Below are 12,565 nucleotides of genomic sequence, written 5' to 3'. Positions count from 1 at the left end.
CTACATACTAAGTTCCATACGTGAGAGGGTAGCTGAACGCCTTGTACAAAACCATCTTACTTCTGAGAGTTGAGCTCAGCCTCAGTCCCTCACAGTTCCACACTGCCTGCAGAGTGAGTTTACCAGGTCTTCAGCAGAGACGTTTGCCAGAGGCTTCTGAGACGCAGGGTAACAATGCAGACCTGGAGGGTATCCCCAGGTGCAGTCGAATGGTAATCTTGGAACCTCCTGACTCAGAATACTGCTACCTTCTCACTGCCATAGGAATGCAGCTAGTTGACAGCTAGCTGGCTTCAAGACATGCTTCCCTGAGAGAGCTGAGGACAGGGCAGAACCCTCCCGCATGCTGCCTGACTGTAGGAGTAGCTGCTAACATCCTAATGTTAGTGGCTGGGACAGGTTGCGGGAAAAGCATGTGTGAGCACTGGGCCTGAACTCCCGTGTATCTGAGTTGAATACAGCGATTTCCAACGGCTTTCCTCAACCAGAGTGTAGCTAGGTTCCAACTCCCTTGTACGAGCGGGTAGCAGACATCTGCCTCCCATGCATACACACTTCTGAGAGTTGAGCTTATGGCCTGTACCTCCACATCCAGCCTGCTGGTACCCTTGGCTTCTAAAAGGCCTAGGCTCGCTGTTTGACGGAAGTGCTGGGAGAGGTAATTGGAATCACCCGGCACACAAGACTAGTGCCTCCAAGCTCAGTTCAGCGATTTCCTAGTAATTCCTGTGGTAGACTGGTGCTACATACTAAGTTCCATACGTGAGAGGGTAGCTGAACGCCTTGTCCAAAACCATCTTACTTCTGAGAGTTGAGCTCAGCCTCAGTCCCTCACAGTTCCACACTTCCTGCAGAGTGAGTTTCGCAGGTCTTCAGCAGAGACGTTTGCCAGAGGCTTCTGAGACGCAGGGTAACAATGCAGACCTGGAGGGTATCCCCAGGTGCAGTCGACTGGTAATCTTGGAACCTCCTGACTCAGAATACTGCTACCTTCTCACTGCCATAGGAATGGAGCTAGTTGACAGCTAGCTGGCTTCAAGACATGCTTCCCTGAGAGAGCTGACGACAGGGCAGAACCCTCCCGCATGCTGCCTGACTGTAGGAGTAGCTGCTAACATCCTAATGTTAGTGGCTGGGACAGGTTGCGGGAAAAGCATGTGTGAGCACTGGGCCTGAACTCCCGTGTATCTGAGTTGAATACAGCGATTTCCAACGGCTTTCCTCAACCAGAGTGTAGCTAGGTTCCAAATCCCATGTACGAGCGGGTAGCAGACATCTGCCTCCCATGCATACACACTTCTGAGAGTTGAGCTTATGGCCTGTACCTCCACATCCAGGCCCCTGGTACACTTGGCTTCTAAAAGGCCTAGGCTCGCTGTTTGACGGAAGTGCTGGGAGAGGTAATTGGAATCTCCCGGCACACAAGACGAGTGCCTCAAAGCTCAATTCACGATTTCCCAGTAATTCTTGTGGTAGACAGGTGCTACATACTAAGTTCCATATGTGAGATGGTAGCTGAACGCCTTGTCCAAAAGCATCTAACTTCTGAGAGTTGAGCCCACCCTCAGTCCCTCACAGTTCCACACTGCCTGCAGAGTGAGTTTCACACGTCTTCACCAGAGACGATTGCCAGAGGCTTCTGAGTACAAGTTAACAATGCAGACCTGGAGGGTATCTCCAGGTGCAGTAGAGTGGTAATCTTGGAACCTCCTGACTCAGAGTACTGCTACCTTCTCACTGCCATAGGAATGCAGCTAGTTGACAGCTGGCTTCAAGACATGCTTCCCTGTGAGAGCTGAGGACAGGGCAGAACCCTCCCGCATCCTGCCTGACTGTAGGAGTAGCTGCTAACATCCTTATGTTAGTGGCTGGGAGAGGTTGCGGGAAAAGCATGTGTGAGCACTGGGCCTGAACTCCCGTGTATCTGAGTTGAATACAGCGATTTCCAATGGCCTTCTTCAATCACAGTGTAGCTAGGTTCCAACTCCCATGTCCGAGTGGGTAGCAGACATCTGCCTCCCATGCATACACACCTCTGAGAGTTGAGCTTATGGCCTGTACCTCCACATCCAGCCTGCTGGTACCCTTGGCTTCTAAAAGGCCTAGGCTCGCTGTTTGACGGAAGTGCTGGGAGAGGTAATTGGAATCACCCGGCACACAAGACTAGTGCCTCCAAGCTCAGTTCAGCGATTTCCTAGTAATTCCTGTGGTAGACTGGTGCTACATACTAAGTTCCATACGTGAGAGGGTAGCTGAACGCCTTGTCCAAAACCATCTTACTTCTGAGAGTTGAGCTCAGCCTCAGTCCCTCACAGTTCCACACTGCCTGCAGAGTGAGTTTCGCAGGTCTTCAGCAGAGACGTTTGCCAGAGGCTTCTGAGACGCAGGGTAACAATGCAGACCTGGAGGGTATCCCCAGGTGCAGTCGACTGGTAATCTTGGAACCTCCTGACTCAGAATACTGCTACCTTCTCACTGCCATAGGAATGCAGCTAGTTGACAGCTGGCTTCAAGACATGCTTCCCTGTGAGAGCTGAGGACAGGGCAGAACCCTCCCGCATGCTGCCTGACTGTAGGAGTAGCTGCTAACATCCTAATGTTAGTGGCTGGGACAGGTTGCGGGAAAAGCATGTGTGAGCACTGGGCCTGAACTCCCGTGTATCTGAGTTGAATACAGCGATTTCCAACGGCTTTCCTCAACCAGAGTGTAGCTAGGTTCCAAATCCCATGTACGAGCGGGTAGCAGACATCTGCCTCCCATGCATACACACTTCTGAGAGTTGAGCTTATGGCCTCTACCTCCACAGCCAGCCTGCTGGTACCCTTGGCTTCTAAAAGGCCTAGGCTCGCTGTTGGACGGAAGTGCTGGGAGAGGTAATTGGAATCTCCCGGCACACAAGACTAGTGCCTCCAAGCTCAGTTCAGCGATTTCCTAGTAATTCCTGTGGTAGACTGGTGCTACATACTAAGTTCCATACGTGAGAGGGTAGCTGAACGCCTTGTCCAAAACCATCTTACTTCTGAGAGTTGAGCTCAGCCTCAGTCCCTCACAGTTCCACACTGCCTGCAGAGTGAGTTTCGCAGGTCTTCAGCAGAGACGTTTGCCAGAGGCTTCTGAGACGCAGGGTAACAATGCAGACCTGGAGGGTATCCCCAGGTGCAGTAGACTGGTAATCTTGGAACCTCCTGACTCAGAATACTGCTACCTTCTCACTGCCATAGGAATGCAGCTAGTTGACAGCTAGCTGGCTTCAAGACATGCTTCCCTGAGAGAGCTGAGGACAGGGCAGAACCCTCCCGCATGCTGCCTGACTGTAGGAGTAGCTGCTAACATCCTAATGTTAGTGGCTGGGAGAGGTTGGGGGAAAAGCATGTGTGAGCACTGGGCCTGAACTCCCGTGTATCTGAGTTGAATACAGCGATTTCCAACGGCTTTCCTCAACCAGAGTGTAGCTAGGTTCCAACTCCCTTGTACGAGCGGGTAGCAGACATCTGCCTCCCATGCATACACACTTCTGAGAGTTGAGCTTATGGCCTGTACCTCCACATCAAGCCCGCTGGTACCCTTGGCTTCTAAAAGGACTAGGCTCGCTGTTTGACGGAAGTGCTGGGAGAGGTAATTGGAATCTCCCGGCACACAAGACGAGTGCCTCCAAGCTCAATTCACGATTTCCCAGTAATTCTTGTGGTAGACAGGTGCTACATACTAAGTTCCATATGTGAGAAGGTAGCTGAACGCCTTGTCCAAAAGCATCTTACTTCTGAGAGTTGAGCCCACCCTCAGTCCCTCACACTTCCACACTGCCTGCAGAGTGAGTTTCACACGTCTTCACCAGAGACGATTGCCAGAGGCTTCTGAGTACAAGTTAACAATGCAGACCTGGAGGGTATCTCCAGGTGCAGTAGAGTGGTAATCTTGGAACCTCCTGACTCAGAGTACTGCTACCTTCTCACTGCCATAGGAATGCAGCTAGTTGACAGCTGGCTTCAAGACATGCTTCCCTGTGAGAGCTGAGGACAGGGCAGAACCCTCCCGCATCCTGCCTGACTGTAGGAGTAGCTGCTAACATCCTAATGTTAGTGGCTGGGAGAGGTTGCGGGAAAAGCATGTGTGAGCACTGGGCCTGAACTCCCGTGTATCTGAGTTGAATACAGCGATTTCCAATGTCCTTCTTCAATCACAGTGTAGCTAGGTTCCAACTCCCATGTCCGAGTGGGTAGCAGACATCTGCCTCCCATGCATACACACTTCTGAGAGTTGAGCTTATGGCCTGTACCTCCACATCCAGCCTGCTGGTACCCTTGGCTTCTAAAAGGCCTAGGCTCGCTGTTTGACGGAAGTGCTGGGAGAGGTAATTGGAATCACCCGGCACACAAGACTAGTGCCTCCAAGCTCAGTTCAGCGATTTCCTAGTAATTCCTGTGGTAGACTGGTGCTACATACTAAGTTCCATACGTGAGAGGGTAGCTGAACGCCTTGTCCAAAACCATCTTACTTCTGAGAGTTGAGCTCAGCCTCAGTCCCTCACAGTTCCACACTTCCTGCAGAGTGAGTTTCGCAGGTCTTCAGCAGAGACGTTTGCCAGAGGCTTCTGAGACGCAGGGTAACAATGCAGACCTGGAGGGTATCCCCAGGTGCAGTCCACTGGTAATCTTGGAACCTCCTGACTCAGAATACTTCTACCTTCTCACTGCCATAGGAATGCAGCTAGTTGACAGCTAGCTGGCTTCAAGACATGCTTCCCTGAGAGAGCTGACGACAGGGCAGAACCCTCCCGCATGCTGCCTGACTGTAGGAGTAGCTGCTAACATTCTAATGTTAGTGGCTGGGACAGGTTGCGGGAAAAGCATGTGTGAGCACTGGGCCTGAACTCCCGTGTATCTGAGTTGAATACAGCGATTTCCAACGGCTTTCCTCAACCAGAGTGTAGCTAGGTTCCAAATCCCATGTACGAGCGGGTAGCAGACATCTGCCTCCCATGCATACACACTTCTGAGAGTTGAGCTTATGGCCTGTACCTCCACATCCAGGCCGCTGGTACACTTGGCTTCTAAAAGGCCTAGGCTCGCTGTTTGACGGAAGTGCTGGGAGAGGTAATTGGAATCTCCCGGCACACAAGACGAGTGCCTCAAAGCTCAATTCACGATTTCCCAGTAATTCTTGTGGTAGACAGGTGCTACATACTAAGTTCCATATGTGAGATGGTAGCTGAACGCCTTGTCCAAAAGCATCTAACTTCTGAGAGTTGAGCCCACCCTCAGTCCCTCACAGTTCCACACTGCCTGCAGAGTGAGTTTCACACGTCTTCACCAGAGACGATTGCCAGAGGCTTCTGAGTACAAGTTAACAATGCAGACCTGGAGGGTATCTCCAGGTGCAGTAGAGTGGTAATCTTGGAACCTCCTGACTCAGAGTACTGCTACCTTCTCACTGCCATAGGAATGCAGCTAGTTGACAGCTGGCTTCAAGACATGCTTCCCTGTGAGAGCTGAGGACAGGGCAGAACCCTCCCGCATCCTGCCTGACTGTAGGAGTAGCTGCTAACATCCTTATGTTAGTGGCTGGGAGAGGTTGCGGGAAAAGCATATGTGAGCACTGGGCCTGAACTCCCGTGTATCTGAGTTGAATACAGCGATTTCCAATGGCCTTCTTCAATCACAGTGTAGCTAGGTTCCAACTCCCATGTCCGAGAGGGTAGCAGACATCTGCCTCCCATGCATACACACCTCTGAGATTTGAGCTTATGGCCTGTACCTCCACATCCAGCCTGCTGGTACCTTTGTCTTCTAAAAGGCCTAGGCTCGCTGTTTGACGGAAGTGCTGGGAGAGGTAATTGGAATCACCCGGCACACAAGACTAGTGCCTCCAAGCTCAGTTCAGCGATTTCCTAGTAATTCCTGTGGTAGACTGGTGCTACATACTAAGTTCCATACGTGAGAGGGTAGCTGAACGCCTTGTCCAAAACCATCTTACTTCTGAGAGTTGAGCTCAGCCTCAGTCCCTCACAGTTCCACACTGCCTGCAGAGTGAGTTTCGCAGGTCTTCAGCAGAGACGTTTGCCAGAGGCTTCTGAGACGCAGGGTAACAATGCAGACCTGGAGGGTATCCCCAGGTGCAGTCGACTGGTAATCTTGGAACCTCCTGACTCAGAATACTGCTACCTTCTCACTGCCATAGGAATGCAGCTAGTTGACAGCTGGCTTCAAGACATGCTTCCCTGTGAGAGCTGAGGACAGGGCAGAACCCTCCCGCATGCTGCCTGACTGTAGGAGTAGCTGCTAACATCCTTATGTTAGTGGCTGGGAGAGGTTGCGGGAAAAGCATGTGTGAGCACTGGGCCTGAACTCCCGTGTATCTGAGTTGAATACAGCGATTTCCAACGGCTTTCCTCAACCAGAGTGTAGCTAGGTTCCAAATCCCATGTACGAGCGGGTAGCAGATATCTGCCTCCCATGCATACACACTTCTGAGAGTTGAGCTTATGGCCTGTACCTCAACAGCCAGCCTGCTGGTACCCTTGGCTTCTAAAAGGCCTAGGCTCGCTGTTTGACGGAAGTGCTGGGAGAGGTAATTGGAATCACCCGGCACACAATACTAGTGCCTCCAAGCTCAGTTCAGCGATTTCCTAGTAATTCCTGTGGTAGACTGGTGCTACATACTAAGTTCCATACGTGAGAGGGTAGCTGAACGCCTTGTCCAAAACCATCTTACTTCTGAGAGTTGAGCTCAGCCTCAGTCCCTCACAGTTCCACACTGCCTGCAGAGTGAGTTTCGCAGGTCTTCAGCAGAGACGTTTGCCAGAGGCTTCTGAGACGCAGGGTAACAATGCAGACCTGGAGGGTATCCCCAGGTGCAGTCGACTGGTAATCTTGGAACCTCCTGACTCAGAATACTGCTACCTTCTCTCTGCCATAGGAATGCAGCTAGTTGACAACTAGCTGGTTTCAAGACATGCTTCCCTGAGAGAGCTGAGGACAGGGCAGAACCCTCCCGCATGCTGCCTGACTGTAGGAGTAGCTGCTAACATCCTAATGTTAGTGGCTGGGAGAGGTTGCGGGAAAAGCATCTGTGAGCACTGGGCCTGAACTCCCGTGTATCTGAGTTGAATACAGCGATTTCCAACGGCTTTCCTCAACCAGAGTGTAGCTAGGTTCCAAATCCCATGTACGAGCGGGTAGCAGATATCTGCCTCCCATGCATACACACTTCTGAGAGTTGAGCTTATGGCCTGTACCTCAACAGCCAGCCTGCTGGTACCCTTGGCTTCTAAAAGGCCTAGGCTCGCTGTTTGACGGAAGTGCTGGGAGAGGTAATTGGAATCACCCGGCACACAATACTAGTGCCTCCAAGCTCAGTTCAGCGATTTCCTAGTAATTCCTGTGGTAGACTGGTGCTACATACTAAGTTCCATACGTGAGAGGGTAGCTGAACGCCTTGTCCAAAACCATCTTACTTCTGAGAGTTGAGCTCAGCCTCAGTCCCTCACAGTTCCACACTGCCTGCAGAGTGAGTTTCGCAGGTCTTCAGCAGAGACGTTTGCCAGAGGCTTCTGAGACGCAGGGTAACAATGCAGACCTGGAGGGTATCCCCAGGTGCAGTCGACTGGTAATCTTGGAACCTCCTGACTCAGAATACTGCTACCTTCTCTCTGCCATAGGAATGCAGCTAGTTGACAGCTAGCTGGTTTCAAGACATGCTTCCCTGAGAGAGCTGAGGACAGGGCAGAACCCTCCCGCATGCTGCCTGACTGTAGGAGTAGCTGCTAACATCCTAATGTTAGTGGCTGGGAGAGGTTGCGGGAAAAGCATCTGTGAGCACTGGGCCTGAACTCCCGTGTATCTGAGTTGAATACAGCGATTTCCAACGGCTTTCCTCAACCAGAGTGTAGCTAGGTTCCAAATCCCATGTACGAGCGGGTAGCAGACATCTGCCTCCCATGCATACACACTTCTGAGAGTTGAGCTTATGGCCTGTACCTCCACATCCAGCCTGCTGGTACCCTTGGCTTCTAAAAGGCCTAGGCTCGCTGTTTGACGGAAGTGCTGGGAGAGGTAATTGGAATCTCCCGGCACACAAGACGAGTGCCTCCAAGCTCAATTCACGATTTCCCAGTAATTCTTGTGGTAGACAGGTGCTACATACTAAGTTCCAAATGTGAGATGGTAGCTGAACGCCTTGTCCAAAAGCATCTTACTTCTGAGAGTTGAGCCCACCCTCAGTCCCTCACATTTCCACACTGCCTGCAGAGTGAGTTTCACACGTCTTCACCAGAGACGATTGCCAGAGGCTTCTGAGTACAAGTTAACAATGCAGACCTGGAGGGTATCTCCAGGTGCAGTAGAGTGGTAATCTTGGAACCTCCTGACTCAGAGTACTGCTACCTTCTCACTGCCATAGGAATGCAGCTAGTTGACAGCTGGCTTCAAGACATGCTTCCCTGTGAGAGCTGAGGACAGGGCAGAACCCTCCCGCATCCTGCCTGACTCTAGGAGTAGCTGCTAACATCCTAATGTTAGTGGCTGGGAGAGGTTGCGGGAAAAGCATGTGTGAGCACTGGGCCTGAACTCCCGTGTATCTGAGTTGAATACAGCGATTTCCAATGGCCTTCTTCAATCACAGTGTAGCTAGGTTCCAACTCCCATGTCCGAGTGGGTAGCAGACATCTGCCTCCCATGCATACACACTTCTGAGAGTTGAGCTTATGGCCTGTACCTCCACATCCAGCCTGCTGGTACCCTTGGCTTCTAAAAGGCCTAGGCTCGCTGTTTGACGGAAGTGCTGGGAGAGGTAATTGGAATCACTCGGCACACAAGACTAGTGCCTCCAAGCTCAGTTCAGCGATTTCCTAGTAATTCCTGTGGTAGACTGGTGCTACATACTAAGTTCCATACGTGAGAGGGTAGCTGAACGCCTTGTCCAAAACCATCTTACTTCTGAGAGTTGAGCTCAGCCTCAGTCCCTCACAGTTCCACACTGCCTGCAGAGTGAGTTTCGCAGGTCTTCAGCAGAGACGTTTGCCAGAGGCTTCTGAGACGCAGGGTAACAATGCAGACCTGGAGGGTATCCCCAGGTGCAGTCGACTGGTAATCTTGGAACCTCCTGACTCAGAATACTGCTACCTTCTCACTGCCATAGGAATGCAGCTAGTTGACAGCTGGCTTCAAGACATGCTTCCCTGTGAGAGCTGAGGACAGGGCAGAACCCTCCCGCATGCTGCCTGACTGTAGGAGTAGCTGCTAACATCCTTATGTTAGTGGCTGGGAGAGGTTGCGGGAAAAGCATGTGTGAGCACTGGGCCTGAACTCCCGTGTATCTGAGTTGAATACAGCGATTTCCAACGGCTTTCCTCAACCAGAGTGTAGCTAGGTTCCAAATCCCATGTACGAGCGGGTAGCAGACATCTGCCTCCCATGCATACACACTTCTGAGAGTTGAGCTTATGGCCTGTACCTCCACATCCAGCCTGCTGGTACCCTTGGCTTCTAAAAGGCCTAGGCTCGCTGTTTGACGGAAGTGCTGGGAGAGGTAATTGGAATCTCCCGGCACACAAGACGAGTGCCTCCAAGCTCATTTCACGATTTCCCAGTAATTCTTGTGGTAGACATGTGCTACATACTAAGTTCCATATGTGAGAAGGTAGCTGAACGCCTTGTCCAAAACCATCTTACTTCTGAGAGTTGAGCCCACCCTTAGTCCCTCACAGTTCCACACTGCCTGCAGAGTGAGTTTCGCAGGTCTTCAGCAGAGACGTTTGCCAGAGGCTTCTGAGACGCAGGGTAACAATGCAGACCTGGAGGTTATCCCCAGGTGCAGTCGACTGGTAATCTTGGAACCTCCTGACTCAGAATACTGCTACCTTCTCACTGCCAGAGGAATGCTTCTAGTTGACAGCTGGCTTTAAGACATGCTTCCCTGTGAGAGCTGAGGACAGGGCAGAACCCTCCCGCATGCTGCCTGACTGTAGGAGTAGCTGCTAACATCCTTATGTTAGTGGCTGGGAGAGGTTGCGGGAAAAGCATGTGTGAGCACTGGGCCTGAACTCCCGTGTATCTGAGTTGAATACAGCGATTTTCAACGGCTTTCCTCAACCAGAGTGTAGCTAGGTTCCAAATCCCATGGACGAGAGGGTAGCAGACATCTGCCTCCCATGCATACACACTTCTGAGAGTTGAGCTTATGGCCTGTACCTCCACAGCCAGCCTGCTGGTACCCTTGGCTTCTAAAAGGCCTAGGCTCGCTGTTTGACGGAAGTGCTGGGAGAGGTAATTGGAATCACCCGGCACACAAGACTAGTGCCTCCAAGCTCAGTTCACCGATTTCCTAGTAATTCCTGTGGTAGACTGGTGCTACATACTAAGTTTCATACGTGAGAGGGTAGCTGAACGCCTTGTCCAAAACCATCTTACTTCTGAGAGTTGAGCAAACCCTCAGTCCCTCACAGTTCCATACTGCCTGCAGAGTGAGTTTCGCAGGTCTTCAGCAGAGACGTTTGCCAGAGGCTTCTGAGACGCAGGGTAACAATGCAGACCTGGAGGGTATCCCCAGGTGCAGTCGACTGGTAATCTTGGAACCTCCTGACTCAGAATACTGCTACCTTCTCACTGCCATAGGAATGCAGCTAGTTGACAGCTGGCTTCAAGACATGCTTCCCTGTGAGTGCTGAGGACAGGGCAGAACCCTCCCGCATGCTGCCTGAGTGTAGGAGTAGCTGCTAACATCCTTATGTTAGTGGCTGGGAGAGGTTGCGGGAAAAGCATGTGTGAGCACTGGGCCTGAACTCCCGTGTATCTGAGTTGAATACAGCGATTTCCAACGGCTTTCCTCAACCAGAGTGTAGCTAGGTTCCAAATCCCATGTACGAGCGGGTAGCAGGCATCTGCCTCCCATGCATACACACTTCTGAGAGTTGAGCTTATGGCCTGTACCTCCACATCCAGCCTGCTGGTACCCTTGGCTTCTAAAAGGCCTAGGCTCGCTGTTTGACGGAAGTGCTGGGAGAGGTAATTGGAATCTCCCGGCACACAAGACGAGTGCCTCCAAGCTCAATTCACGATTTCCCAGTAATTCTTGTGGTAGACAGGTGCTACATACTAAGTTCCATATGTGAGAAGGTAGCTGAACGCCTTGTCCAAAAGCATCTTACTTCTGAGAGTTGAGCCCACCCTCAGTCCCTCACAGTTCCACACTGCCTGCAGAGTGAGTTTCACACGTCTTCACCAGAGACGATTGCCAGAGGCTTCTGAGTACAAGTTAACAATGCAGACCTGGAGGGTATCTCCAGGTGCAGTAGAGTGGTAATCTTGGAACCTCCTGACTCAGAGTACTGCGACCTTCTCACTGCCATAGGAATGCAGCTAGTTGACAGCTGGCTTTAAGACATGCTTCCCTGTGAGAGCTGAGGACAGGGCAGAACCCTCCCGCATGCTGCCTGACTGTAGGAGTAGCTGCTAACATCCTTATGTTAGTGGCTGGGAGAGGTTGCGGGAAAAGCATGTGTGAGCACTGGGCCTGAACTCCCGTGTATCTGAGTTGAATACAGCGATTTCCAACGGCTTTCCTCAACCAGAGTGTAGCTAGGTTCCAAATCCCAGGCACGAGCGGGTAGCAGACATCTGCCTCCCATGCATACACACTTCTGAGAGTTGAGCTTATGGCCTGTACCTCCACAGCCAGCCTGCTGGTACCCTTGGCTTCTAAAAGGCCTAGGCTCGCTGTTTGACGGAAGTGCTGGGAGAGGTAATTGGAATCACCCGGCACACAAGACTAGTGCCTCCAAGCTCAGTTCACCGATTTCCTAGTAATTCCTGTGGTAGACTGGTGCTACATACTAAGTTCCATACGTGAGAGGGTAGCTGAACGCCTTGTCCAAAACCATCTTACTTCTGAGAGTTGAGCAAACCCTCAGTCCCTCACAGTTCCATACTGCCTGCAGAGTGAGTTTCGCAGGTCTTCAGCAGAGACGTTTGCCAGAGGCTTCTGAGACGCAGGGTAACAATGCAGACCTGGAGGGTATCCCCAGGTGCAGTCGACTGGTAATCTTGGAACCTCCTGACTCAGAATACTGCTACCTTCTCACTGCCATAGGAATGCAGCTAGTTGACAGCTGGCTTCAAGACATGCTTCCCTGTGAGTGCTGAGGACAGGGCAGAACCCTCCCGCATGCTGCCTGAGTGTAGGAGTAGCTGCTAACATCCTTATGTTAGTGGCTGGGAGAGGTTGCGGGAAAAGCATGTGTGAGCACTGGGCCTGAACTCCCGTGTATCTGAGTTGAATACAGCGATTTCCAACGGCTTTCCTCAACCAGAGTGTAGCTAGGTTCCAAATCCCATGTACGAGCGGGTAGCAGGCATCTGCCTCCCATGCATACACACTTCTGAGAGTTGAGCTTATGGCCTGTACCTCCACAGCCAGCCTGCTGGTACCCTTGGCTTCTAAAAGGCCTAGGCTCGCTGTTTGACGGAAGTGCTGGGAGAGGTAATTGGAATCTCCCGGCACACAAGACGAGTGCCTCCAAGCTCAATTCACGATTTCCCAGTAATTCTTGTGGTAGACAGGTGCTACATA

This window comes from Canis lupus, chromosome 7 (assembly GCF_048164855.1).
Source record: "Canis lupus baileyi chromosome 7, mCanLup2.hap1, whole genome shotgun sequence".
NCBI classification, from domain to species: domain Eukaryota; kingdom Metazoa; phylum Chordata; class Mammalia; order Carnivora; family Canidae; genus Canis; species Canis lupus.
This window is presented reverse-complemented; position numbering follows the sequence as displayed.